At 51.2% G+C, this 23,429-nt stretch overlaps 1 protein-coding gene and 1 long non-coding RNA gene across 16 annotated transcripts in view; one reads left to right on the plus strand and one right to left on the minus strand.

Annotated features, from left to right (window-relative positions):
* The window catches only part of ATP2B2 (ATPase plasma membrane Ca2+ transporting 2), a 387,749-nt gene that overhangs the window by 177,843 nt on the left and 186,477 nt on the right, over nucleotides 1-23,429 (minus strand). The window contains exon 4 of one of the 13 annotated variants that reach the window (XM_023250009.2): nucleotides 14,340-14,432. The exons of the other annotated variants lie outside the window; for them this stretch is intronic. The gene's annotated coding sequence lies outside the window, so the exon portion shown is untranslated. The remainder of the gene's footprint in view (nucleotides 1-14,339; nucleotides 14,433-23,429) is intronic. 13 annotated transcript variants of the gene reach the window in all.
* On the plus strand, nucleotides 8,997-20,526 carry LOC109497271. Of its 3 annotated transcripts, XR_006593961.1 has the most exons (4): nucleotides 8,997-9,206; nucleotides 19,410-19,618; nucleotides 19,826-19,992; nucleotides 20,199-20,526. It is a non-coding gene; the product is annotated as an uncharacterized LOC109497271 (long non-coding RNA). The 3 variants fall into 3 exon arrangements; XR_002153369.2 differs by lacking the exon at nucleotides 19,826-19,992 and having other exon boundaries at nucleotides 19,407-19,618; XR_002153367.2 differs by lacking the exon at nucleotides 19,826-19,992 and having other exon boundaries at nucleotides 8,998-9,206.

Genomic DNA, 23,429 nt, shown 5'->3' on the forward strand with positions numbered 1-23,429 from the left:
CCATGAACTCCTATTCATCCTTCAAAGTCCAGCTCAAATGCTGCTTCCTCAGATAGTCCTTCCTGATTCCACCAAAAGAACCAATTCATGAGTCTGGCCTGGCTCTGAGCACACGGCATTGCGATGGTCTACACATCTGTCTCCCTCACTGAGCTGTGACCACTTCAGCTATGTCTCCAGAGCCCCAGCTCCCGGCATGTGGTAGGTGCCACAATAAAGGCTTGAATGAATCCAGTGCTGTGTGATTTTGATTTATCACATGTCAGAACCAGAAGGACCTTCACGGGCTCCTAACCATTTCTCCCATTTTACGGCTGAGCAAACTGAGGCCTCAAGAAAAGGACGTAAGTGGCTTGCCCAAGGTCACCTAGCCACAGACATTCGTCCCCTGCCCTGCTCCCTGTGCCTCCCCTAGGCAGCAGGCACACCTAGGGCATCTGGCCTATCTTTCCAGGATATGCTGGGGGGCAGGGGGTACTGGGCAGGCAGAGGTGTTGTGAAATCTGACAAACAATGGTGCCAGTGTTGCAACTCCGGGAAGGTTAGAAACTACAAGGCAGGGTCACCCACGGGGAAGAGGGGGAGAGAGGCAGGAGGCTGGCCAGGAGGATTACTGATAGCTTCTGCCTCCAGCATGATTTGGCTTATGGTGAACAAGGATTGAGGGTTAGGGTTGGGGGAAGGTATGAGAAATAGAGCAGGGCTGAGGGGAGAGCCAGCCCAGTCTGATTTTCAAACAGTCTTTAGTTGTCCAGACCATGTCTTGGGGGAGAAATCCTAGAGCCAGAGAGTAGGGGAAGTAGAGGGTCAGTCTACCCAGGGATAAGGGTAGGGATGAGGTCCAGTCTGATGAAGGCAGTTTGCATAAAGGAGACAGATGAGGTAGGTCCAGACGGGTCTCAGGGAGGCAGAATCAAATGCAATCAGACGCCAGCTGTGTCCTTTCTGGGAGACACAGGTTCTCTTTTGCCTCCCCCTCTTGAAGGGAAGTAGGAATGAGGACCACATCTACCCTTTCCTCGTCCAACTCAGGGTCTTTTGACGCCTCGACAGGGGTCCTGGGGCAGGTTAACTGTTGTCACAAAGAGCTGCTGGCCGGAGCTCTTGGAGGATGAGAAGCTCTTTCCAAAGGCCCCTCACATCGCTGCCTTGTCTGGCCTTCACACATCACCTCAGGAGAGACTGGGCTTCTTCCCATTTTATAGGAGGGAAAAATGGAGGCTCAGAGACCTCAAGTGGCTTGCTTAGGAGTTACAGAGCCAGTGAGGGCCAAGGTCAAGATTTGAGCCCAGATTGGACCCACTTGAGTTTGAGACCGTTCCCTCTGTCCCTGACTAAATTTACTCTAAGGCATATGACTCACACTCTCCTAGGACCATGACCTTGAGGGGCCATAGAATGTGTGTCTGGGGACTATGTGGCCTGGCTTTTCCCAAGTCTCTCACCCACCTTGGGGCCCTATACCCATCCCACAGAGGTCCAAAACTTCCTCAGCCAACCCGATCTTGGTTTGGTGGTCAGTCAGATCTGGATTCAAATCCCTGCTCTTTCACTTACTGGCAGTATTTGGGCCAAGGACTCAACTTCCCTGAGTTTTCTCATCTGTAAAATGGGAATAATAATACCTATTTGGCTGGGTTGCAGGCTAATGGAAAATGGCAGCTGTTATGAATAGAATAAGCACAGAATAAACACAGAGGGTGAGATTCTCCAGAAGGCCCCTGGGAAACGTTGTGGCAGTGTGTGTGTGGGGGGGGGGGGGTCTCTTCTAGCCCTTCATCCTGTTGGATGATGGCTCAGATCCCTCCCCCGTAGAGCGTGGGCAGGGCTGGCCTCTAAGAACCTGCCAATCCAGTGCAGACTTCTGACCCACAAACCCAGGCCCCCAGTGCCTGGCTCCCCCCACTGGTTCGTGCTCCCTCAGTAAGAAGGGTTCAGCCTGACTTCTAACTTGAGGCACCATTCATAGCAGCATCCTACCGTACGGCTCATGGTATGACCTCCACAACATCCTGGGAGGTAGGTCCTATTTTTCATCCCCATTTTACCGATGAGGAAAGTGAGGTAGAGCGAGGTGAAATGATGTTGCCGAAGGTCATACAGTGAGTTTGGGAAATGAGGCTTGAAACCAGGACTGCGTGAGTCCTCACGCTAAGCCCAAGGACTCCAAAGGAGGTGGGTGTGAACCTGTATCCAGGGAGCCACAGGACTTAATTTCCCACAGGTCAGGAAAACCAGAGCCCGGAAGGCCTCCCCTAGCCTTCCAGTGGGGCAGGGAAGGTGTGTGGTGACGACTGACCTTGCTGCCCCTCTGTGAGGCCAGATGTTAGGAACAGTGGCCAGTTAGAGAGTTGGTACTTTCTCTCCTGCAAGAACACAGAGCCTGGGGAATCAAGAACTATTATGGGAGGGCTCCCTGGGGGAGGTTGCCTTTTCCAGGCCTGGGGAACATGGTCTCATCCATGCTATCCCTTTGGTTAATGCACATGCAAACACACTGCCCACTCCCATCTGTCCATCCTGCCTCCTCACCTTGGTCTCCCTCCTCCTTCTCCTGCTATCCTTCCCCTGCTTACCCATCCCTGCACCTCAGAGAGCTTCTCAACTCCCCTAAACCCTCTTTGGTTTCCCTGTGCCCTTAGCATAAAACCCAAAGTCCTTCCAAGGCTCATGAGGGCCTCATGAGAGGCTCATGACTATTCCAGACCCTCCCCATTATCCTCTGTTTTCCCCCACACTAGGCCTCTCCTGCTCTCCAAACACACTCTTGCATTTCCATGCCTCTGTGTCTTTGTATGCACCATCAGCTCTGCCTGGGATGCCTTCCCTTCCCACTTTTCTGCCTGGAGAACTCCTATTCATGCTTCAAGCCTCAGCTCCAGCAACCCCTCCTCTCTGAAGCCTTCCCTGATTTCCCCTCCATCATCTCCAACCCCCAACAAGAGTTTGTTGCTATTAACCTTTTTATGTCATGCCCATCAGGCTGGGGGAAATCCTTGGGGATCCTGGGGATCTCATTTGCTTGTATCCTCAGCACTGGGCACAGAACCTCAATAAATATTGATTGAACTGATGAGTGCAGGTTTGTTGAATGAAAAAGAAATTCCCCTGGTGGTTTTGAACTGGTATTTGCATCTCTCTGTAGCTCTGCAAATATTCTTTGCACTTGCTGGAGGTCCTGGTTTAAGAGTTGTTATTTCCTGAGCCTGTCAATGAATGGGGCTCTCTCTGCATGCCCACCTTGTGAAGGACAAAGGAGGACCTGAACTTCACTCTGACGTTCCTCAGTGAGGTCTCAACTGGGAATAGGATGCTTGAACCCAGGGCTGAACTCAAGGTGAATTGAACACCCAAGGAGGCCCTATCCCTCAATGCTCCCTCCCAGCCACCTATAGCCTGGCATTTTACCATTAGTAATTCATTTCTTCAGGATTATTCGGTCTAAAAATATTTATTTAGCTCTCACAGAATGTGAGGTACTGTGCTGGGGTTCCTAGTTGACATTTGTGTGTGTGTGTGTGTGTGTGTGTGTGTGTGTGTGTTTTCACTCCTGCCAGAAGGCTGACTCCCTGGGGAAAGAAGAGGAGAAGGAAAGAGGAAACAGAAGGAGTAGGGATGATGGAGCTAGGACTGTCAGGAGAAGAGAAAAGGGAAAGTGCCTACTATGTGCCAGGCACTTAACACAAGAGCTGTCATTTACTCCTCATTGCTACCCAGGAGAATTTAGTGTTATCAACCCTCAATTTACAGGTGAAGAATAAGCCCAGGGAGGGTGAGTGGCTTGCTTGGGGGAGCACAGCTGTGTGGCACAGGACGAAGCATTCAAACCTAGCAGTCTGCCCCACAGCCTGCCATCTCTCTGGAGGTTCTCCTCCTGAGGAGGTGGTGGGGCCCAGCAGGGAGAGAGGATTCCCAGAGAGGACGGGAGCTGAGGTGCGACAATAGAGAATACTGCAGCTGAGAGGCCCACGCACTGACTGCTGGACAAGTGGACACTGTTGGGATTGTAACCAGTAAGGAGTTAGGGGCCGAAACGCACCCATTCTGGCTGCTAGTGTGTCATCAGAATAGGTTGGAGGCCGCAGGGAACACGTCAGCTATCTCCGCTGAGAGCTTTTCCGTGTGCTAATGCACATATCTATGCACACACCATTAGCCTGTTATGTGGAGAGCATCACTCCACATTTTACTGACGAGGAAACTGAGATCTGGGGAGTGGAGGTGACAAGCCCAGGATCACATAGCTGGAGCCAGAATTAGAACACAGATCTTTCCCGGAAGGCTCACAGAGGAGAAGTGAGGTTATGGGCTCATAACCTTATGAGGTTTCTAAGGAGCAGGGCTCTGAGGGGGACTGAAGCCCTTATCCTGTCACTGAAGCCCCCTCCCCCTGGGAGAGCCTCTGGTCCTCCACCGCACCCCAATGTGGCATGGGAGGGGGGGGGTCCAGAGAGATTAGCAGCCAGAGCCCCATGGACTAGCTCAAATCCTGCTCCACTCTGATGGGCTGTGTGATTTGGGGCAAGTCTCTTGATCTCTCTGGCCTCAGGCTTCTCACCTGTAAACTAGATAGTGTCATCAGTTTCCTGCTTCTCTGTCTGCTCATTTGTTGAGCAAATATCCACTGATGTCTACTACTTTCCAGGTTCTGTGCTCGGTGCTGAGGATACAGCAGGAAAGCCATGGTGTCTACTCTCAAGAGGATTTAGAGACAGACGCGAAATGAATCCACAAACCGATGTAAATTGACAAAAGGGTACAAGATGAAGGGGCAGAGGCCATGAGCACATTCAGCAGGAAGACCTGGTCACCCCTGGTGGGAGTAGAGGGGGGAGTTGCAGAAGGTTTCCCCAAGGGGGGAGTCACTGAGCTGAGGTCTGGAGTCTGAGCAGGAGTTCTCTAGGCAAAAGGAGAGGTGGTGTTCCTGGCAAAGGGAATGGCATGTGCAAAGGCCCTGAGGCTAGATAGAGCTTGGCAATTTTCAAGGAACTTGAAAGGGGGCCTGAATGCCTAGAGGGGAAGAGTGTGAGCAAGGGGCAGGAGAGGAGTGGGGGACTTGTAGACCACCCTCCAGATTTCTGTCCTTATCCCTGGAGTAGGAGGAACCTTAGAAGGATTTTAAGAATTAAACAAAACGAGGAACATGAAGCCCTTGGCAAGGCACCTGCCACATGATAGAATTCCGTATTGTTAGACAGCTGCACCACAGTACATTGCACCTTCCACAGGTAACACATTCATTCAACAAACCATGATGGGGCAGACTCTGAGGCAAGGATACATCTGCAAGACAGAGTCACGGCTGTGAGTTTAAGAACATTCAAGAGACATTTAGGACTCTCAAGTGCGCTGGGGAATGAGGGGAGCCACCTGACAGAAGGGGAAATCGAGGCTAGGAGAGGTGAAGGGATCCCTGCCCCTGACTGTCGGGGTGACTGACGTGAGAGCTGTGCATTCAGGACTCTCAATCCAGTGCTCCCTCCAGGATGCTAGTTTGCCATAAGGGCAGCTCCACTTGAGAGCCGCTGGGCAGAAGAGATGCTATTCGTACATGTTACAAATAGTAGTACTGAGAGGTAGCATTGACTGGACAATTGCTACATGCCAGGTACTGTTTGTTCTAAGAACTTTTCATGTTGTGGCTCATTTAATTACTACTTATTATCAGCCCCATTTTACAGATGATGAAACGGAGGCAGAGGGGCCATGTAACTAGAATGAAGCGGTCCAGCCGGCAAGGGTGTTGGGACCTGAACACAGACCTTCTTCCCTACCCTGCTGTAAGTATGGGGAATGCTTGGGCCCGGCCAGGGTGTCCAGCAAGCGGCCGAAGGGAGCAGGGTAGAAGTGGGATGTGGTGCTGGGCCTGAGGAGGGAGAATAGGCAGATGAGCTTGTCTGCCCTTGGAACACAGGCAACGCTGATGCAGCCTCGGCAGCCTTCAAAGGTATCCTGTGGGGGTGTCCCACTTTCTCCCCAGAGGAAATCCCCTTTGGGATCTGCCTACAAAGCTGGTGTATGTAGACTCATGGTCCACTGGCGCCGGGAGGTGCTACCATGCCCCCCCCCCCGCCGCCCCCATCATCCCTATCCTTCCATTTTATAGAAAGGAATCCTGAGTCCCAGACAGGGGCAGCCACCTGTCTTGGGCACAATGCAGCAAAGCCAGGGCTGGGAGGCGAGTGGTGGCTCCAAAGAAGCCCTTTAACCCTATAAGAAATGCCCCCCCATCACCTTGTGGGACCACCTTGCTCAGAATCTATCTTTATAAAATATGGCTCCAAAGAACACCTGCACAGGGGCCATGGTCACCTTCCAAGGAGACCCTGTGTCAGTGGGGATTTCTAGGCCTGGGTGGCCCACTCCACAGGCCCTCTGTGGACAGGACTGTCCTTAAGGCTGGCCAGCTCTCTCACTGCAAGGCCATGGACATGTTGCCCCTGGAGGTGAGGCTAATTGCCATGGGCCAGAGAGGTGTCCTGCTCTCTTGGGCCCTCCTTCCTGTACCCCAGCCTCCTTGCCCTCACACCCACAGGCCAATTTGCAACAATGAGGTACAAGAAGGAAATGGAAGGGTCTTGACAAACTGTAAGGAATTGTCAGATACAAGGTGCTATTTCTTTCTGGGGTACACTGCATAGTACAGCAGAGTGCTTAGGGGTCACAGAGATATGGGATGGAACCCCAGCTCTGCCACTTACTACTGCATGGCCTTGAGCTTGTCACTTGGTCAGTTAGAACCTCTGTGTCTAGGGGTGCCTGGGTGGCTTGGTTGGTTGAGCATCCAACTTTGGCTCAGGTCATGATCTCATAGTTTGTGAGGTCGAGCCCCACACTGGGCTCTGTGCTGATAGCTCAGAGCCTGGAGCCTGCTTCGGATTCCGTGTCTCCCTCTCCCTCTGCCCTTCCCCTGCTCATTCTCTCTCTCCCTGCCCCCCCCCCCAAAAATAAATACAAAATTTTTTTTAAAAAACCTCAGTTTCTATATCTGTGAAGTGGGAATAATAATATAATTGATCCAGTCTTCCAATAAAATGAGAGAGAATATGAAGATATCATTGGTTCATTCCTTCAGCATTAATTTAACACCTACTACATGCCTGGTGGTATGGGGACTGCTTCTTGGAGCAGGGCTTTGTAGGAGGACACTCAGTTGCAAAGGAGAGAAGGAAGGAGCAAGGGTTTGGAGATCCCTGTGGGGTGCCAGGGGTGTGAGGGGAAGGTGGTGCTCCGGCTCTGTGCCGTTCCCCTGTGGGCGTTGTCCCAAACCTTTTGGGACTTCTCCCAAGGGTGGGTGACCATTTCCTCTGGGACCTGGTCAGGCCTCTCAGCTCCGGCCCCACAGAGGAACCCACCTATGAACCTCTGTCTGAAAATCCAGCCCCAACTTAGGTTCCAGAACCTCTCTGGCTGGAGGCTGGGTGGTACAGGGCTGGGGTGTGGGCGCGGAAGTCACACACACCTGGATCCATATTCGGGCGCTGCTACTCACTGGCTGTGTTACCTTGGGCAAGTCACTTCACCTCTCTGAGCCTCTACTTCTTCATCAGCAAGCTAGAGATAACGTCTACCTCAGAGGACTGTACTGGGTATTGAAATACTACATGTAAAATACTTGGCCTGTCATGTATTACATGCACAACTAATAGCAGCTTAAAATGACTCACATGCCCCTCCTCTGTTCCCTTAAGTAAGCAGGACATAGGCGTCCTAGGCTAGGTGGCTTGGTGTGTGGCAGTCTTGACCGACAGTGTTCTGGAGTTGCGCTGGCTCCTGAGAGCTGATAGCATGTGTAAGTGATGTCACGGGGGCAGCTGTAATCTGCCAGGGTGGGAGCATTTACACCATGGAAACTGGCAAACACCACAAAGCAGGGTGCCCACCTCCCTGAGAGCTGGTCATTAAATGTTCACCAGCACACCACTGAGCCCTGGGCAGAAGCTCAACACCGCTGCCTGGAGTCCATTGCCTTGCAGTTCTGGGGACCCCTTTCTGCTCTGGTGTCCTTTGACCTGCCCCTCCAGCTGCCCTTGCCCATCCCAGCACAGGTAACCTGCTCTTGGGACTTCTCTCCTCCCCCCTGCCATGGGCTTGCCAAGGATGGCCACCCAGCCCAAAGGGATTTCAGTGTCAGACGAGGTGAGCCTGGCCAATTACCTTCTCTCTTCCTCTCCCCTTGGCCGCTCTCAGGGCTGAGCCCTTCCTAACCCACCTCCTCTCTTTTGTTTTAAAGTTTATTTGAGAGAGAGACAGAGAGACAGAGACAGAGAGAGAATCCCAAGCAGGCTCTGCACTGTCAGTGCAGAGCCTGATGTGGCGCTTGAACTCACAAACCATGAGATCATGACCTGAGCTAAAGTTGGACGGACACTCGACTGACTGGGCCACCCAGACGCCCCCCAACCTACCTCCTCTTAACCTCCATCACCCCAGCCACCACTTCCTCACTCAAACTCCCATCCCGAGGGGTCCACAATGCCCAGTGCCTATTTCTGTGATCTGTCCACATCTACCCCTCTTCTTCCTCCAGTCCCATAAGGCTGCTAGCAGCCAGCAGACTGCTGAATCTGGGGACAGGTGACCCGAGGTGGTCCTGCTCCTTTTTCCCCGAAGCCTTGGGCAAGCTGCTTCCCTCGCTTTCCTCCCAGAGACTCTACAACAGGGACAGTGATAGATGTCAGGGCCCCACCATCAGTCAGGCGCTGAGCCACTGGCTTCACTGGCCAGTCTCATTCCTTATTTTCTCATCTGAAGAATGGGGACAATAAAAATGTCTCCCCCAGGGAACTGCGTGGTGATCCCACGCAATAGCTTTTGTGAAATGGGCTCACTGACTGTGAAGTGCCATGCTAATGCTGTTATTCTACTTTGAAGGGCAATGCTTGTTTAGATCTCCAGGTTTTAGATATGTGTGTGTGCATGTGCATGTGCGTGTGTTGAATGCCACAGCCGTGTTATTTATAGTCAGCTCTCATACAGGTTTTTATCATTCCTTGCCTGCGCGGCTAAAAATAACAAATGACAAAGGTCATGTCTGCTCCTACCTATTGGAAGAATCTACAAAGAATGAAGCTTTTGATTCACTGACTTGGGGAAGTGAGAACTCTCCTGCCGGCCACAGCCCCTGGAATTCTTCACCAGGTCTCGCTGGCCCATGCCAAGGACATGGGGGAAGCTCAGGGAGGTCTGCCTGTCTCTCTGGGAGGGTGAGTCCTGGACTGTCACCTCTTCCACCAGCCTGGGGAGGACATGGGGGAACAAATGTAGGTTAAAGGGCGGGAGTCCCAGGCCCTGGTTCCAGGGGTGTGACATGGGCTTCAGTTTCCCTGTATTCAAAATGAGAGGGGTGGAGAAGGTAGGTGCTGAGAACGTTCTCCTGATCCTAAATGCAGAGGCCCTCTAGTCTGATCTCCCTGCCCTCCACTCTGCACCACCGTGGACTCACTGAATATCTACCGGCCCCTGTTAATGATAATAGCATTGAGGATTCCTGTGATCAGAGCCAGTATTTGTGGGGTGCCGATGATGTGCCAGGCACATGCCTTTAGGTAGAGTAAACTCACTGACTCTACATACCCACCCGGGGCAAGGAAACTTGGCATCCCCATCTGACAGAGGAGGGAGGGGACAGAGCCCCAAAGGTGAGGTTGCATGAGTGCCAGCTGACACCAGGCAGTGATGGCTCCAGAAAGTGACCGGGTGTCTGCCGTCTGGGCATGTGCTTGGCACCAGGTACTGAGCTGGGAACAGCAGGCAGGAAGACTGACGCACCCAGAGCTCACTTTCCCCATTACCGAGGGAGCCATGGTCCCAGCTATGATGACTCTCATGCAGTGTGGGGAGTGGCAGTGGAGGGACGAGGGCCTGGGGCAGCCTGGAGGAGGATGCCTCCGTATGGCCCCATGGAGGCACCAGTGAGGAGCTCACTTTACTTGGTCCTTGCCAGTGGAAAGGTGAAGGGGAAAAGCATTCCAGGCGGTGGGCACAGCAAGAGTGGGGCAGGGGTCAGGCGCAAGGGCAGGGATGCTGGAAAGGTGGGGCTGGGGAGTGGGGTGGGAGACACAGAAGGCAACTAGAACCCCACAGCAAGGAAATTAGCATTTTGCCCGTGGGCCAGAATCCCCCAGAAGTTAGTAATGGTGGTTGCCAATTCCATGAGTATATATTTAAAAAAAAAAATCAACTCTCTCTTAAAAAAAAGTATACACCTACTTGGTATTATCTTAAGCATATACAGCCACGAGATCATGGATTTGCTTTGCCAGTTGTATTTTTCTCCTAGCATGTTAAAATAAGTGCACGGCTATTAAAATAGAAAGGACGCACTTGTTCACTCCCCAGAATGGTGGCCTCAGTGTGCCCTTTGGGAAACACAGCTTGGCCTCAGCCTGCGGGTGGTTGTAGGTGGCTGATCTGATCTGGGTTGCGGTAGGACTTCTCAGCAATTAGAAGGGGCAGGAGGACATTCCTGGGGGTGGGCCCCCACCCCTATGGCCACATCTTGGGGTGCCAGCATGCCCCTAGCTGAGCACTGCTCATCGCCTCCTTCTCGGCCTCAGCTCTCTGGCTTCCCCTGAGCCCAGGAGAGCTCAGTCCTGGATATACTCCTTTCCCAGCCAAGAGCTTCTGCGGCCTGCTCTGACCTCAATGACTAACACACATTCCTGGCCTAGTTAGAAAGCCCCTCGCCTCTCATATTTATAGCCACCTCCCGACTCCGCTTGAGCCTCTGAGGGAGGCCTGGGCCTTCTTAGCCACCCCCGCCCTGCCCTGAGTCTTGCTTGTCCTGACAGACATTGTCAGACTCTCTTCTTTGAGAGAGGAGTGGAGTAAGGGTTTCATTCTGAGTGACAGCGGCCAAGTAGCTTCTCCTCCGCATACCTCATCCATAAGATGAGAGGCATCAGACCACCAGGTTGGGCTGGCTGTGGTGAGGAGTCAGTGAGATCCTGGTTCTGAAATACCAGGAATGACGAATGCTTGTGGACTGCCCATTATAGACTGGGCCATATTCTAAGCTCTGGACACATACCAACCCATTTAATTCTCATAACAACCCTATGAGGGACAGACTATTATTATCATGCCCGTGTCGCAGGGGAAGAAACTGAGGCACAGAAAAGTTAGGTAACCTGTCTGAGGCTACACGGCTAGCTGGGATTCAGAGTGGACTTCAGACTTGGCTCAGAGAGTGGGTCCTCATCCATACAGTGGACTTGCCCCCATTTGTTCCCTGCCTTTGGGATCTCCTTACTTAGTTGAGCACATCAACTGTCTGCAATAAAGTAAGTGGCTAGGGCAGCCACATAATGGCCTCAGGCATTTCCCCCTCCGAGGAAGTTGGTGAGGACAGGGCTCATGAGGGAACAAAGCAGGAAGGGGCTGAGAATCACAGCTGGGACTTCTGTCACAGCACCTCTCTTTATACTGGGGGACTCTGCGTCCTTTTTTTCTGGGGAAAAAAGGAAGAGCAGGCTGGTATCTGGTGGCAAGTGAGAGGGCGGGCCATGGAAAGGGAGCCCTCGGTTGCCACGCCTCCAGCCCCACCCACTTCTGACTTCTTTGGCCCTTGCCTCTCAAAGGGAGAAAACATACAATAAATTTTATTCACCTACAGGTTTTAGGTTGAATGAGTCCCACGAGTGTTTATAGTAGCCAACAGGGATTCCAAGAGGGACAGGAGAGCTAATACTCTTGGGGGTTTACTCTGCATGGTGCAAAGGAGCAGTTGAGGAAATGTCCCATCTTGCTGCTCTTCCTAAAATCAGTCCTAAGAGATAAAACCCTGTTCTCAAACTCAAAACTTCAAGTCGTGGTTTCAGGATCCTGGAGTGGAAGAAAGGTGTCGGGCTGCCTGTCCTTAGCCAGAAAATTGATGGCCGACCCTGATTTAATTAGCTTTTCCTTCCAATGATTTAGGGAAGCCTGTAATTAGCTCAGGGGCCCAGAGGGAGAGGCTGGGTGTGGGAGCCAGCACGGGAGCAGGCAATAAGGGGTGGGGGTGGGGTGGGGTGGGGGCTAGTTTGAAGCTCAGACTCCCAGTCCTGCCAGGTAATGGAGGATGGGAGAACCATCTGCTCCCCATGGCAGGTGGGTAGAGAGACATCCTAAATAAATGCAGAGTGGGAGAAGGGGGCTGGGTAAGGGCAAAAGCGCGAGCTTAGAGACTGTGCCTTGACATTTTGACTTGTACTGGACCAAACTACGTGACTTCTGCAGGCGACATATCACCACGGCTTCGGAGCCGGGCACTGAGGCTGAATTGCTTCAGATATGCTCTCCAGGGCCCTTGCAGGTGCTGTGGAGCTCCTCCAATAGTGTCAGGCATTAAAGCAGCATTTTCGCAGCTAGTAGCAGGGCGAACCCCACTCTCGGTTCTGAGGAGGAGGCTCCCGAAACAGGGCCTGCACCTCACGTAGGTAAGGGGTCATTAGCCAGACATAGGCAAGCTCTGGCCCGAGCCCCTTGCCAGCTGGACTTCAAGGGCACACACATCCCAAATGGGCAGATTGCCTCTCTATGGACCCCCAGCCCCTACAGGCCCGAGCTTAGTGGGTTTCCTTCCAAGCTCTGCACCTGTCCCCAGATGTTTTCACAGGGAAGCAGAGCCAGTCCCACCTTTCGGGGATTCAGCCGCACCTCTGTGTTTCCAGAGAAACACCCATAAATAAGCAGTCCAGCAATGGTGCCAAATTTACAGGCCATCTTCAAGAATAAGACCTGGGACCTGGGACCAGGAAGCCTTTTATTCATAAGCTTTCAACTTGAGAACTTTCACAGACACTAATAAACCCACAGCCAGAGGATGGTTTAGTGATTATGGATGGGTGTTTTAATCCTTGAGGACAGTTTGTTCTTGATCACTGAGCTGCCCGTGGATACTCTTTTTTGAGGTGTTTTGGGGACATCGTTAGCCCTACCATGGCCAGTCAATATGGGAGCAGTGTGGAAATCATGTAAAGTGACAGTGGGAAAAGAGGTAATACTGCATAGATGTTTATAGCCCGGGTGCTTGTGTTGTCTGGGATATAAAGACAAATTGTGAGTGCCTTAGGGAATTTGGTCTGTGTGTGAGCAGAGAAGTCGGAGGTAGCCATGGGCCACGCAGGTAAGGAGCAAGCACACTTCCTGACACCATCTTCAGAATGCCTACTATGTGTGAGGGACCATGCTACGTGCTTTCACACGCATCATCTCTAACTCCTACAATAACTCTGCTAGGGAGGCAGTATTAGCCCATTTATAGCAAACATTGGGAGGTTACCTGCCCAATGCCACCCAGCCAGAATGCACAGAGTTTGGACTTGAATCTAAGTCTGTCAGATACCAGAGTCTGTGTTCTTTCACACTTTACAGAGGTGTGCTGGTGGGGTTGGAGATTAAAAGAAAAGGAGGACTAAATGGGTAGGCAGGGGGCAGAAAGGAAAGTAGATGTTAAATTCAGGTTTTTAAATGTATTCTGTGTACCTGCTATGAGCCAGGCCACCGAGATGAAAAGGACATAATGCCTGTCCTCTAGGGGCTCATGGTCCCGTGTACGTGTACTGCTAAGCTCTATGTGACCAGTCTTCCTTTCCAGTGTACGTGTACTGCTAAGCCTTACTTGAAAAGTCTTCCCTTCCCCAGTTCAGCAGCTGACCCTTCTACCCTGGACCCCTTCTCCCCGAACCCTTGACTGGTTTCTATCCTATTCTCTACCCCCAGCAATGTCTGCAGCCCCAGCCTCGGACTTGGGAACTAGTCTCATTGGTTGTTTGTGGGATACCCATGCTTTGCTTCTCAGCTGCTTTGCTTATTCCCTTCATCATAACAATTCTCTATGTGAGGCTCAGAGAGGTTAACTAGCTGGCTCAGAGTCACACAGCTAGGAAGTGGAAGAGCCAGGATTTGATCACATATCTGTCTGCCTCCACAGCCTGAGGCTTTCTCTGTGATCCTGTCTCCCCTGTGACCATCATGCCCATTTCCTTTCTACCAGGTCATTCCACTGGAAGTGACTTGCTTTGAGCAGAGCCTCTGCTGAAACCGGCTTTGCACTTGTTAGCTGGAGGGAGGAGATACATTTTGGAAAGCACCCAAGAAAAAAGACACTCGAAATAACTTTCCTTCATGGCTCCTACTGCCAAAATGCACTGAGCCCCAAATGGGAGCAGGCCTCTGCAAGACTCACATTGATGCTGTCCCTTTGGCTGGGGTTTACAGCTGACAGTGCACTTTCCAAGTATTACCTCATAGATCCCCACAGCAGCACTGAGATGGGTGTCCTGAACCTCCTTTTACAAATGAGGAAGCTGGAGGCTCAGGATGGTAATGGGACTCGCTCAAGGTTGCGTCCCTACCTGGGGGTGACCTTGGATAAGTCATGTTCCCTCCCAGAGCCTCAGGTTCTTCATCTGCAAAGATGATGATGGTGTTGGCTTCCCAGAGTTACTCTGAAGGTTAAGGAAGAGAAAATAGGTGGAAGAGTCAAGCACAGAACCGGACCCACAAGAACTCCTCCACAGCTACTAGATGCGTTAACTCTCCACACAAAGCGAACTCTCCACACAATCATGCAGACCGAGTAAAGAAAGGCCAAGAGTGAAAGGTTCTCAGGCTACTCCTGTACACACAGGCAGGCTGGCCGCTGCTGACAATGATAACAATGGCTGATTTTTATTGTTTAATCCTCTGCACATGCTGTCTCATTTCACCCTCATCACCAGCTGCAGGAAGTGAGTACAATATTTATCCCCATTTTACAGATGAGGAAATGGCGGTACAGTCTGGTTAAATACATGGGAGCCAAAGAGAACTTTTTCAGTAAGAAAGAAAAGATAACTCAAGTTCAGAGTGTGACACGCCTGTAAATTAACTCTCTTCCCCCAAAATACTCCTCTAAAACTTCTCTCCAGAACATGACTCCCCTCTTTTTTTTCCTCAAGCCCTCTAGCTATCACGTAGTGACTTCTTTACAACAGAGCTCCTCCCTTAGTCACCACGGAGTGGCAAATGGTAAGATGCAGGAACCCCCGGGAATCCCAGGCCCTTACCTGCTAAGCCAGGGCCAAGAGTGAAGCTGGAGCTTTATACATTGTAAGTCTCTGCTATGGCTTTGGAAGTGGGGGTGGCTCTTGCTTCACACTCAGCTACACCCCTGATGCATGGTGCAAATGGTATTTAATTAACAAACATCAGATTTCAAATATGCTACTAAAAGAACCCTGGCCTGGAGAAAATTCCCCTTTTAGCTCTCTTCCCTCACCTGGTCCAAAGTCTGATTGATTACCTGGGGAACCCTGTGGCTTGCAGCCAGGAGAGGGAAACCAGCATGTTGCCTGTTGACTGCACTAAGTGGTCAGACACAACAGGTTCAAGCATTTCTCTCTGGGCCTCAGTTTCCTTTCCTCTAAAATGCAGGAGAAAAGTAAAAGAAAGCAAACTGGCAGGACTGGACTGGGGTAGAGGCTGCAAACCAGCCACTTGGGAGAGCAGCCAGCTTAAAATAAATTTGTTTGTTTTGCTAAGAGCTTAAAATACATTTGAACTAAGTGCCAATGTTTAAAAATTGGGAAACTGTGCATAAGAATCCAGATTTCTGGCTTCTCTTAAAATATTGCTCAAAAAAGTGCTGCCTATCCTGGGGTTGGCTGGAGGTAGGTGAGGCCACAGAGATGGGCAGCTGGTCACCACTTCAGCCCTCTCCCCATGTGACTTCATTAAGGCAGGTTCTCACCTGGATTCAGCAGGTGAGTTAACAATGCCTGAACCTCAATCTCTCCTGAAAGTTGGGGCCCTTCCAGGGAAGAGACTGGTATTTTGGCATAAGACCTTTCTTCTATTTAATAAACACTCCTTATATGCCAGGGGTTATTTTAAACATGCCAGGTATAGTCCTAAGTGCTATACACACACCAATGAATTACTTCATTCTCATAAAACCTCATGGAGTAAGTATGATAATTACCACACCCATTTTACAGATGAGGACAGAGGCACAAAGATGTTAACTCACTTGCCTAAGACTACATGGCCAGTAAGTGACAGACTTGGAGTTTGAACCCTGGCAGACTGGTTCCCAAATCTGTGCTCTACCTGCTGTATAATGCCACTCACCCACCTTTTCTGGGTTAGTGTATGGCTTCGTCTAAGTTTCCCTGTCCCGATATGAAAACTAAGTCATCACCCCCCTCCGCTATTTCTCTTCCCTCCTCTCCTATATTTATTACTTCCCTCCCTCACGGGTACTGCTCTTATCCCCATTTTAAGTTGAAGAAATTGAGGCACAGAGAGGTTGACTTGTCCAAGTTCATGTGGCTGGAAACAGCAGAACCAGGGTTCAACCCAGCCAATCTGACTGCAAAATCTGTGCTCCCGGCCCCCTTTATCTCCCTCCACACACCCCTAAGAACCCACCCTTGCCACTTACTTCTTCCCGCCATTTCTTCACTCACCTATCCATCCAACACTCAACTCAGATCCTGTGCTGGGTATGGGGGACACCTATATGGTGCATCGAGGTTGACTGGGGTGGGCAGGTGACATCCTGCTCCCAGAACAGGAACTGTCCATGACCACTCCCTCTGGAGTTGAGGCCAGTGGGAGAACTGGTTTCCAACTGACAGCCCTGGAGAGCTTAAGAGGAAGCAGCAGAGGGAAGCCGGCTGGCCCCTGGCAGCTTCTTGTAGGGCAAGGCCTCAGCAAGGCACTCAGAGATTCACAGACCCTATTCTGCAGCTGGAGCACTGACTGATCTTTGGGTTCTGGCTCTGCCACTGACATGCTACGGGGGCCCTGCACAGGGAGCTTCCCCTTTCTGGGCCTCGGTTTCCCCACCTGTAAAATGGGGACATTATAGTACTGGATGTTGCAAACTGGCAGCTTAGAGGCCAGATCCAGCCTACAAACATATTTTGCTGGAGGATCTGCTGAGTGATTTTTTTTTAAAGTAAACTTTTTGTTTTAGAACACTTTTATATTTGCAAATAAAAAATGGCCAAAATGAACACTTTTATTTTACAAATTTACAACTACCAGGTAGTTGTCCTAGTATTAAGAGCTTATACTAGTATGGTACATTTTCACAATTAATGAATAAATATTGATATGTTAATATTAACTAAAGTACATAATTGATTCAAATTTCCTTAGTTTTTATCTATAACCCCTTTTTTCCCCCCTCCAGGATCCCACATTATATTTGGTCATCATGTCTCCTTAGGTTCCTCTTAGCTGTGATAGTTTTGCAGAATTAAAAAAAATAAATAATAATTAAATTAGAATGCCTCGGAAGGCATGTCTTGGCATACTAGAATTATTCCATGTTTTGATTTGGGGAATGGTAACACATGTATAAATATATATGTAAAAATCACCAAGTGATACATTTAAGATTAGCATACTTTACCACTTCAATGTATGTATGTCATGCCTCAAAAAAAAAAAAAAAAAAAAAAGAAAGAAAGAAAGAAAGAAAACCTGAGTGACCCTCTCCAACTTGCCAGTCTCTAGCACTCCCTATTACACTCTTCTCAGAAGTGCTCGTTTCTTTGTATCATCTCCTTGGCATCTGTAATCACCACAAGGTATATAAATAAGCCTCTGCTAGTTTACTCATCTGTAAAATGGGTATAATGATATTTTCTACCAGATAAGGCTGTAGTGAAGATTAGAGAGGTAATGTACATAAAGTTCTTAGCACAGTGCCTGGTGCATAGTAAGTATTCAAGAAATAGGAACAATTATTATTATTGCTTGGGTAGTATTTACATTATTAAAATGGGTACATAACTAATCTTTCCTCTTAAAGCAAACCCCATCCTTTCCTTCCTCTGTGTCCATGCCTCCTCTTATGTCTCTGTTCCTCCCTGCCAGGTAAGGCCCAAACTCTGATGGGCAGAAGGTGAAAGAGACAGGGACAAGTGTCCCACCAGAGGTGGTCCATCTGCTAATGGAACTGAGATGACTGAGGATGATTCCCAAACCTGTCCCCAAGGTCCAAGGAAACTTTGCTGAAAGTTGGAGTCCCAATTCTTCCCTTTCTTATGGAGCACCTTGGGGTCTAAGAAGTTCTGCAGTTTTCAGACATCTGCCCCCCAAAGCTGCATCCTGTCCCCCTCAAGCATCCCCCTGGCCAAAGATTCTGGGGACAGTGGGGAAGCTGGTGGGCTTTTGGAGGGATGCTGTGGAAATCATGGGGAGAAGGTAACCTCCTGCCTGGCTCTCTGCTGACCTAGCCTCTCGGGGGGTGCCAGCTTTTGCTGCGGGGCACCCCCAGATCTGTGTCTGGAAGCAATGAGCTCAGGGAAGGCAGGTTCTCAGATGCATTTGAGTGACCTCTTGCAAACTAAGCTCTTGGTAAGATGTGCTGAGAGGTGACTAAAGAGGGTTGGCCCTCTCAGATGGCCACCTCTGAGATGGTGAGGTGAGCAGAAATCAGGGGCTGGAGGTTGGGAGGCCAGGGCTGGGTCTTGTCTTGCTCTCTGAGTTTCTGTATGACTGCTGGTAAGTCCCCTTCCCTCTCTGAGCCTCCTTTTCCAATAATAATAATAATAACAATAATAATAATAACAATAATAATAATTGTGCCCCTGATGAGTCCCAGGCCACAGACACAATAGTTATTATTATTGTTATTATTATTATTATAGTAACAACAATAGTGATAATGGTGGCAGTGATGGTGGTGATAATGGCTCCCAATTTAAGTATGAGGTAGAGAATAAGCCCTTTATATGTGCACCATAATTTCATGCTTGTAAGTATCCCATGAAGTCGGTCCTGTAATTGTCTCCATTTCACATATGAAAAAAATGGGGCTCAGAGGGTCAAGGACCTAAGACTTCCCAGCTACAAAGTCTGCAGACACAGGATTCAAACCCTGGGTCTAGGTCATCTCCTTTGTGGCTACACCTATGAGATGAGCAAGCAGCCTAATGGGTCTCCTGACTTTCCTTCCAGCACTGACCCTGCAGCTCTGAAGGCTGGTCCCAGGTCTGGGGAGCAGCAGGCGGCAGGGACGATGCTCTGAGCTCCAGAGCACTTACCTATGCTAAGGTCTCTATGGTCTCATCTGACCTTAGCAACGGCCTTACGGAATAGGGACCGTTGGCACCACCTCCATTTACAGGGTGGGAAACTGAGGCACAGAGAGGCACAGGTAAGCGTGCAGTCACACAGGTGTCAGGGTTTGAACCTGGGCCATGTGGCTCTGGAGCTCATGCTCTTCTATGCTTTAGCAGCCCTCCGGAGGAGGAGGGGGGCCTGCAGAGCTGAGTGAGGCCAGAGACCGTCCCCCACGGGGGGCTCCTTGTCAGTCTGCACAAGGCTTGTCCAGACCAGGCCTCACCCTCCAGCCTGCCTCCTAGCCCAGGGCTCAAAGGTTTACAAGTACTCCCTCTTACATGACGAAGCTGTTTCCATCTCAGCAGCTCCCCCCGCACTGGAGACCCAGGCCCTTGAGCAGTGCCCCGTGAACCCATTCTCCCATACCTGAGCTGGAGATGGTGGCGAATCCCCCGGTGTCCCCGATGAGTCCCAGGCCACAGACACAACCCCCCACTCCGACCTCTCGGCTTCAGCACGGACAACCACCGCAGAGTGGCTACACCCTGCGAGGTGGCCACCGGATCCAGTCCAGGTGCCAGTGGGGCTGCCTAGCTTTCTGGCCTTGGGAGCAGTGAGCGGGGAGCGGGGTGGGGAGGGGCAGGGAAGCATGGCTGGCCTCCACAGTGCTGTGTGCTTGGCAAAATAGTAGCCTCTGCCAAAGGCAGCATGGATGGTGGGTGTTTCTGTGACCCCGGCTTCCTTCTGGGCCACATTCACTTGAGGCTTCTGATCCTATCAGTGGCACTCTGGCTGCTCCAGTCCTGGTTACCTGGAAGTCCTTTTGTTCTGAGGACTCCCTGTACGACTGGCTGGTAGAGAGTGGCCCTGGGACCATGAGGAAAGGGCAGCCACCATGTGTCCACCTGGCCGGACCCAAGAACGGAGGCTTCCAATGAAATGGGCCATGTGAGTGTGAACGCTGGGGACAGGCCAGGCAGGGAGAGGTGGGGAGGGCCTGGGCCAAACACCCCGGATCTCGCCTCCTCCAGGAAGCCTCTCTGGACTAAAGGGAAGAGAGGTGACAGAGTCCCCCACCCACCTTGTCTCTTGGCCCCACGACACTCCTTGCTTGTTCCCTTAGAACATGCCCATCCTTTTCTCTCTGTTTACAGAGCACAGGAAGAAACCGTGCATTGTTTCCAGTCTGGCAGAGCAACGTGACTGGAGAGAGAGCACTTCCCACAGAGTGGTTTCCCGGCTTTTACAACCTTCCCCTTTGTGTGTTGACGTTCTGTTTTATTTTAAACTTTTCAGGTGTGAGGAACTCACCCCTATTTTGTTTTTCACTTTTAAGTGAATTGATAGTGTGCTAATCACAACAGTTCCTGTTTGACAAATACTAGAACATCTATGCTGCAAACATATTATTTAGTCAAGGTAGCATCTTCCTTTCCTTTCCAGATTTTTATTTCTTAAAATACAGTTTAAATCACACAGGTACCGATGAATGCTTGTCTGCTGGACTACGCCAGTGCAGGGACCACAGGGATGGCGGCTCTTATGGAGTGATCCCTGGGTGGGGATGTGAGGCTCTCCCAAGCGTGTTTACCTCTGCTGCCCCTTCACTAAGTAGCCCCAGACCGCTGCAAGTTTTAAGCTTGAGAGTCTTATTTTTCTGAGTGGCTTGTCTCTGCTCTTGGCTTCAATGCTGTGAGCTCTCCACGATGGCAATGCGTTTGCTTCCAGTCTCAAACTCCCTCCCCTGCGACCTCATAATTTACCCCACCCAGCGGCTTCCTTGCACTTCCTTTACTCAACAAGTTCTGAGCACCTACTATGTGTGTGTGTGTGTGTGGGGGGTGTTAGGGATACAGAGAGAAGCAGGACTTCTGCTCTGTGCTCAGGAAGGGAGAGGGTCACACAGACGTTGACATTGATCCATGTGCTCAGAGAGGGTTAGATCACCTCCTCTGGATCATAAGGCTAGAAGGAAATAGGGCATGAAAATCAGACCTATTTGAGTCTAAGACCCCAGCAAACTCCTTCCACCGCTCCACTCCTGCTGTGGGGCATTTAGGGTCTAGTGGGAGAGAGGTAACAAAACAACCAAATAAAACACATGTGATGGGTTCAACCACAGAGGCGTATCAGAAGAGTGGCAGGGACCAGGAAGATGGAGTGATTTGTTTTCGTGGGGGCGGAGTTACACTGCAGGTGGTTCTGGGGGAGGTGAAACTTGAACAGGGTCTTCCGGGTGACTCTTATCATTACAACTGTTTCTAAAGGAAGAGTAACAATGCCCCCAGTGAGGAGTGCTGGGGTTTTTAATGCGTAAAATGCCTGACCATGAAGTGCATGAACTGTGTGCCATCTCTGCTCTTTGCCACATAACAGGGAGTGAGGCCCCTGTCCCTGGAAGGAACCAGGAAAAAATCTAAAAGTTACTAGTCAAGGAATCAGGGGAAAGCTTCTATCATTGGGTGAAGTTGCTGAAGAGTTCCTCAGTTCCTTCTAACAATAAGATCCAACGTATTTTATTTATTCTTGGCCCAGTGGAGGGAAGGCAGACCCCTTCTCACTTCTCCTACTGACTCAGGCAGGCCAAACCTGAGACCCGGGCCTGAGGGAGCTCAGTGACACCTGGGACCCCAGTAGCCTTTCATCCCATTGGATCCAGAAACAGTTTTGAGCAATTACCTCTCAGGCCCTTGTGTATTGGTTGCCTGAGTAACTCTCAAGGCAGCCCCTGAGGCAAGGGATGCTGTGCCCAGTGTACTGATGGGGAAAACTGAGGCCCATCAATGAGTGGCCCCATCTGGTCTCTCCCGGTCTGAGCACAGGGCTTCTGCCAGCACAACTGCCAGTACCCACGGAAGAAAGACCAAGTGAAGGGAACAGCCCAGAGGAGGGCATGTAGAGGAGGCCCAGAGGCTTCTGCTCTTGCCATCGGAGGTTGGACACCTGGCCTATCCACATGACGCTAGGGGCCCAGGAAGAGGGGGCAAGTCCTGCCTTACGACCAGCTTGTAGATTGGGCATGTGGCCTGCAAGGGCACCTTCCATCCTCCCAACCACCCCTGCAATATGGCTGCTGGTTTATTTCCAGGAGAGCCAACCGAGGACCAGAGAAGGGAGGCCACTTGCCCAGCAGGACCCGATTTGAACCCAGAGTTCGTGCCCTCTCCACCACACCACGCGCCCACTCTACCCCCTACAAATGTTTTTGTTTCGTCCTCACTTGGGTGCAGTTCAATACGCAGAACACCCCCCAGAGACACTGCAAACCCCAGCAGCATCATGGCAAGGCCTGGGGGCAGACCCTATCCTGCAACAGGAAGTACACGGGAAGACAGACTTGAGCGCAGCCCATCCCCAGCCTTCCTGACCACGGGTGCCCACAAGCCCGCCACTAGTGCTCTGGTGGTTTCCGTGAAGCACTTCTATTCAGCTTCTCTCTGGAAGTACAGTGGCTCTGGGACATTTACCTCCCCCCACTGCCTCCGGCCCCAGGCCCTGCCCTCTGCAGTCTGGGTGAGCCGATCCATTAATACAGTCATCTTGACAGGCATCGGCGGGGGCCAACTAGGAGACATGGCCTGTGCTAAGTATTGACAGCTGTCCCTGTGAAGACGCTTTTGCCTCCAGTGCGTCGGAGAGGCCTTGGTTACCCGGACATGGGGCGGGGAGCATCTGATTTGGCAGCCTCAGCTCCAGGCTCTGCAACCCTGGGTGGGTCTCAGAGACTTCCAGATGTGTAGGGTAAGAAGAGAATTTATGGCACCTGGTGAGGCACAAACTCAGACCTCTGGATGGCTGCACTAAGTCAGAGGCTTCTGACACCTCGCCACTGTCACCCGGAACCACTAGGCCTATGCAGGGCAGGAGGCAGTCGTACCAGGTCACACGGTGAGCTCCTGGCAGAGCAGGCCTGTGGGCATGGGGGGCTCTCTCTGCCCAGCCGGTCGCTGGGCTCCCTGGAGACTGCTCTCAAGAGCCATATGAGCTGTGGCCAGAACCCACCTGGTCCCACACCTTGTCTGCAGGGGAGGAAGCTGAGGCCCGAAGACAGAAGCCGGAGAATGCTGGCTGGTTGCCCAGCACCACATGAGGTCCTTTCCAGACATCCCTCACTTGTGTGGTAGGAACTGCCCCCCCCCCCCCCCCCCCCCCCCGCCCCTTGCACATGAGGGAACTGAGACTGGAAATGTGGCAAGATTTACCTAGAATCACAGAGCTTGGACTGGCGGCATTGGGATTTAAACCCAACACCGAGGCATGCTTGTGCCCAGTCGGGCCCACTCCAACCAGATCAGAGCACATCCTCCCCAGTTGTCACTGTGGCATCAGAAATGTAGATTGTTGGCTCTCCATTCAAGCGATATTTGGGTGGGAGAGCTGATTTT

Source organism: Felis catus, chromosome A2 (genome assembly GCF_018350175.1).
Source record: "Felis catus isolate Fca126 chromosome A2, F.catus_Fca126_mat1.0, whole genome shotgun sequence".
Taxonomy (NCBI): domain Eukaryota; kingdom Metazoa; phylum Chordata; class Mammalia; order Carnivora; family Felidae; genus Felis; species Felis catus.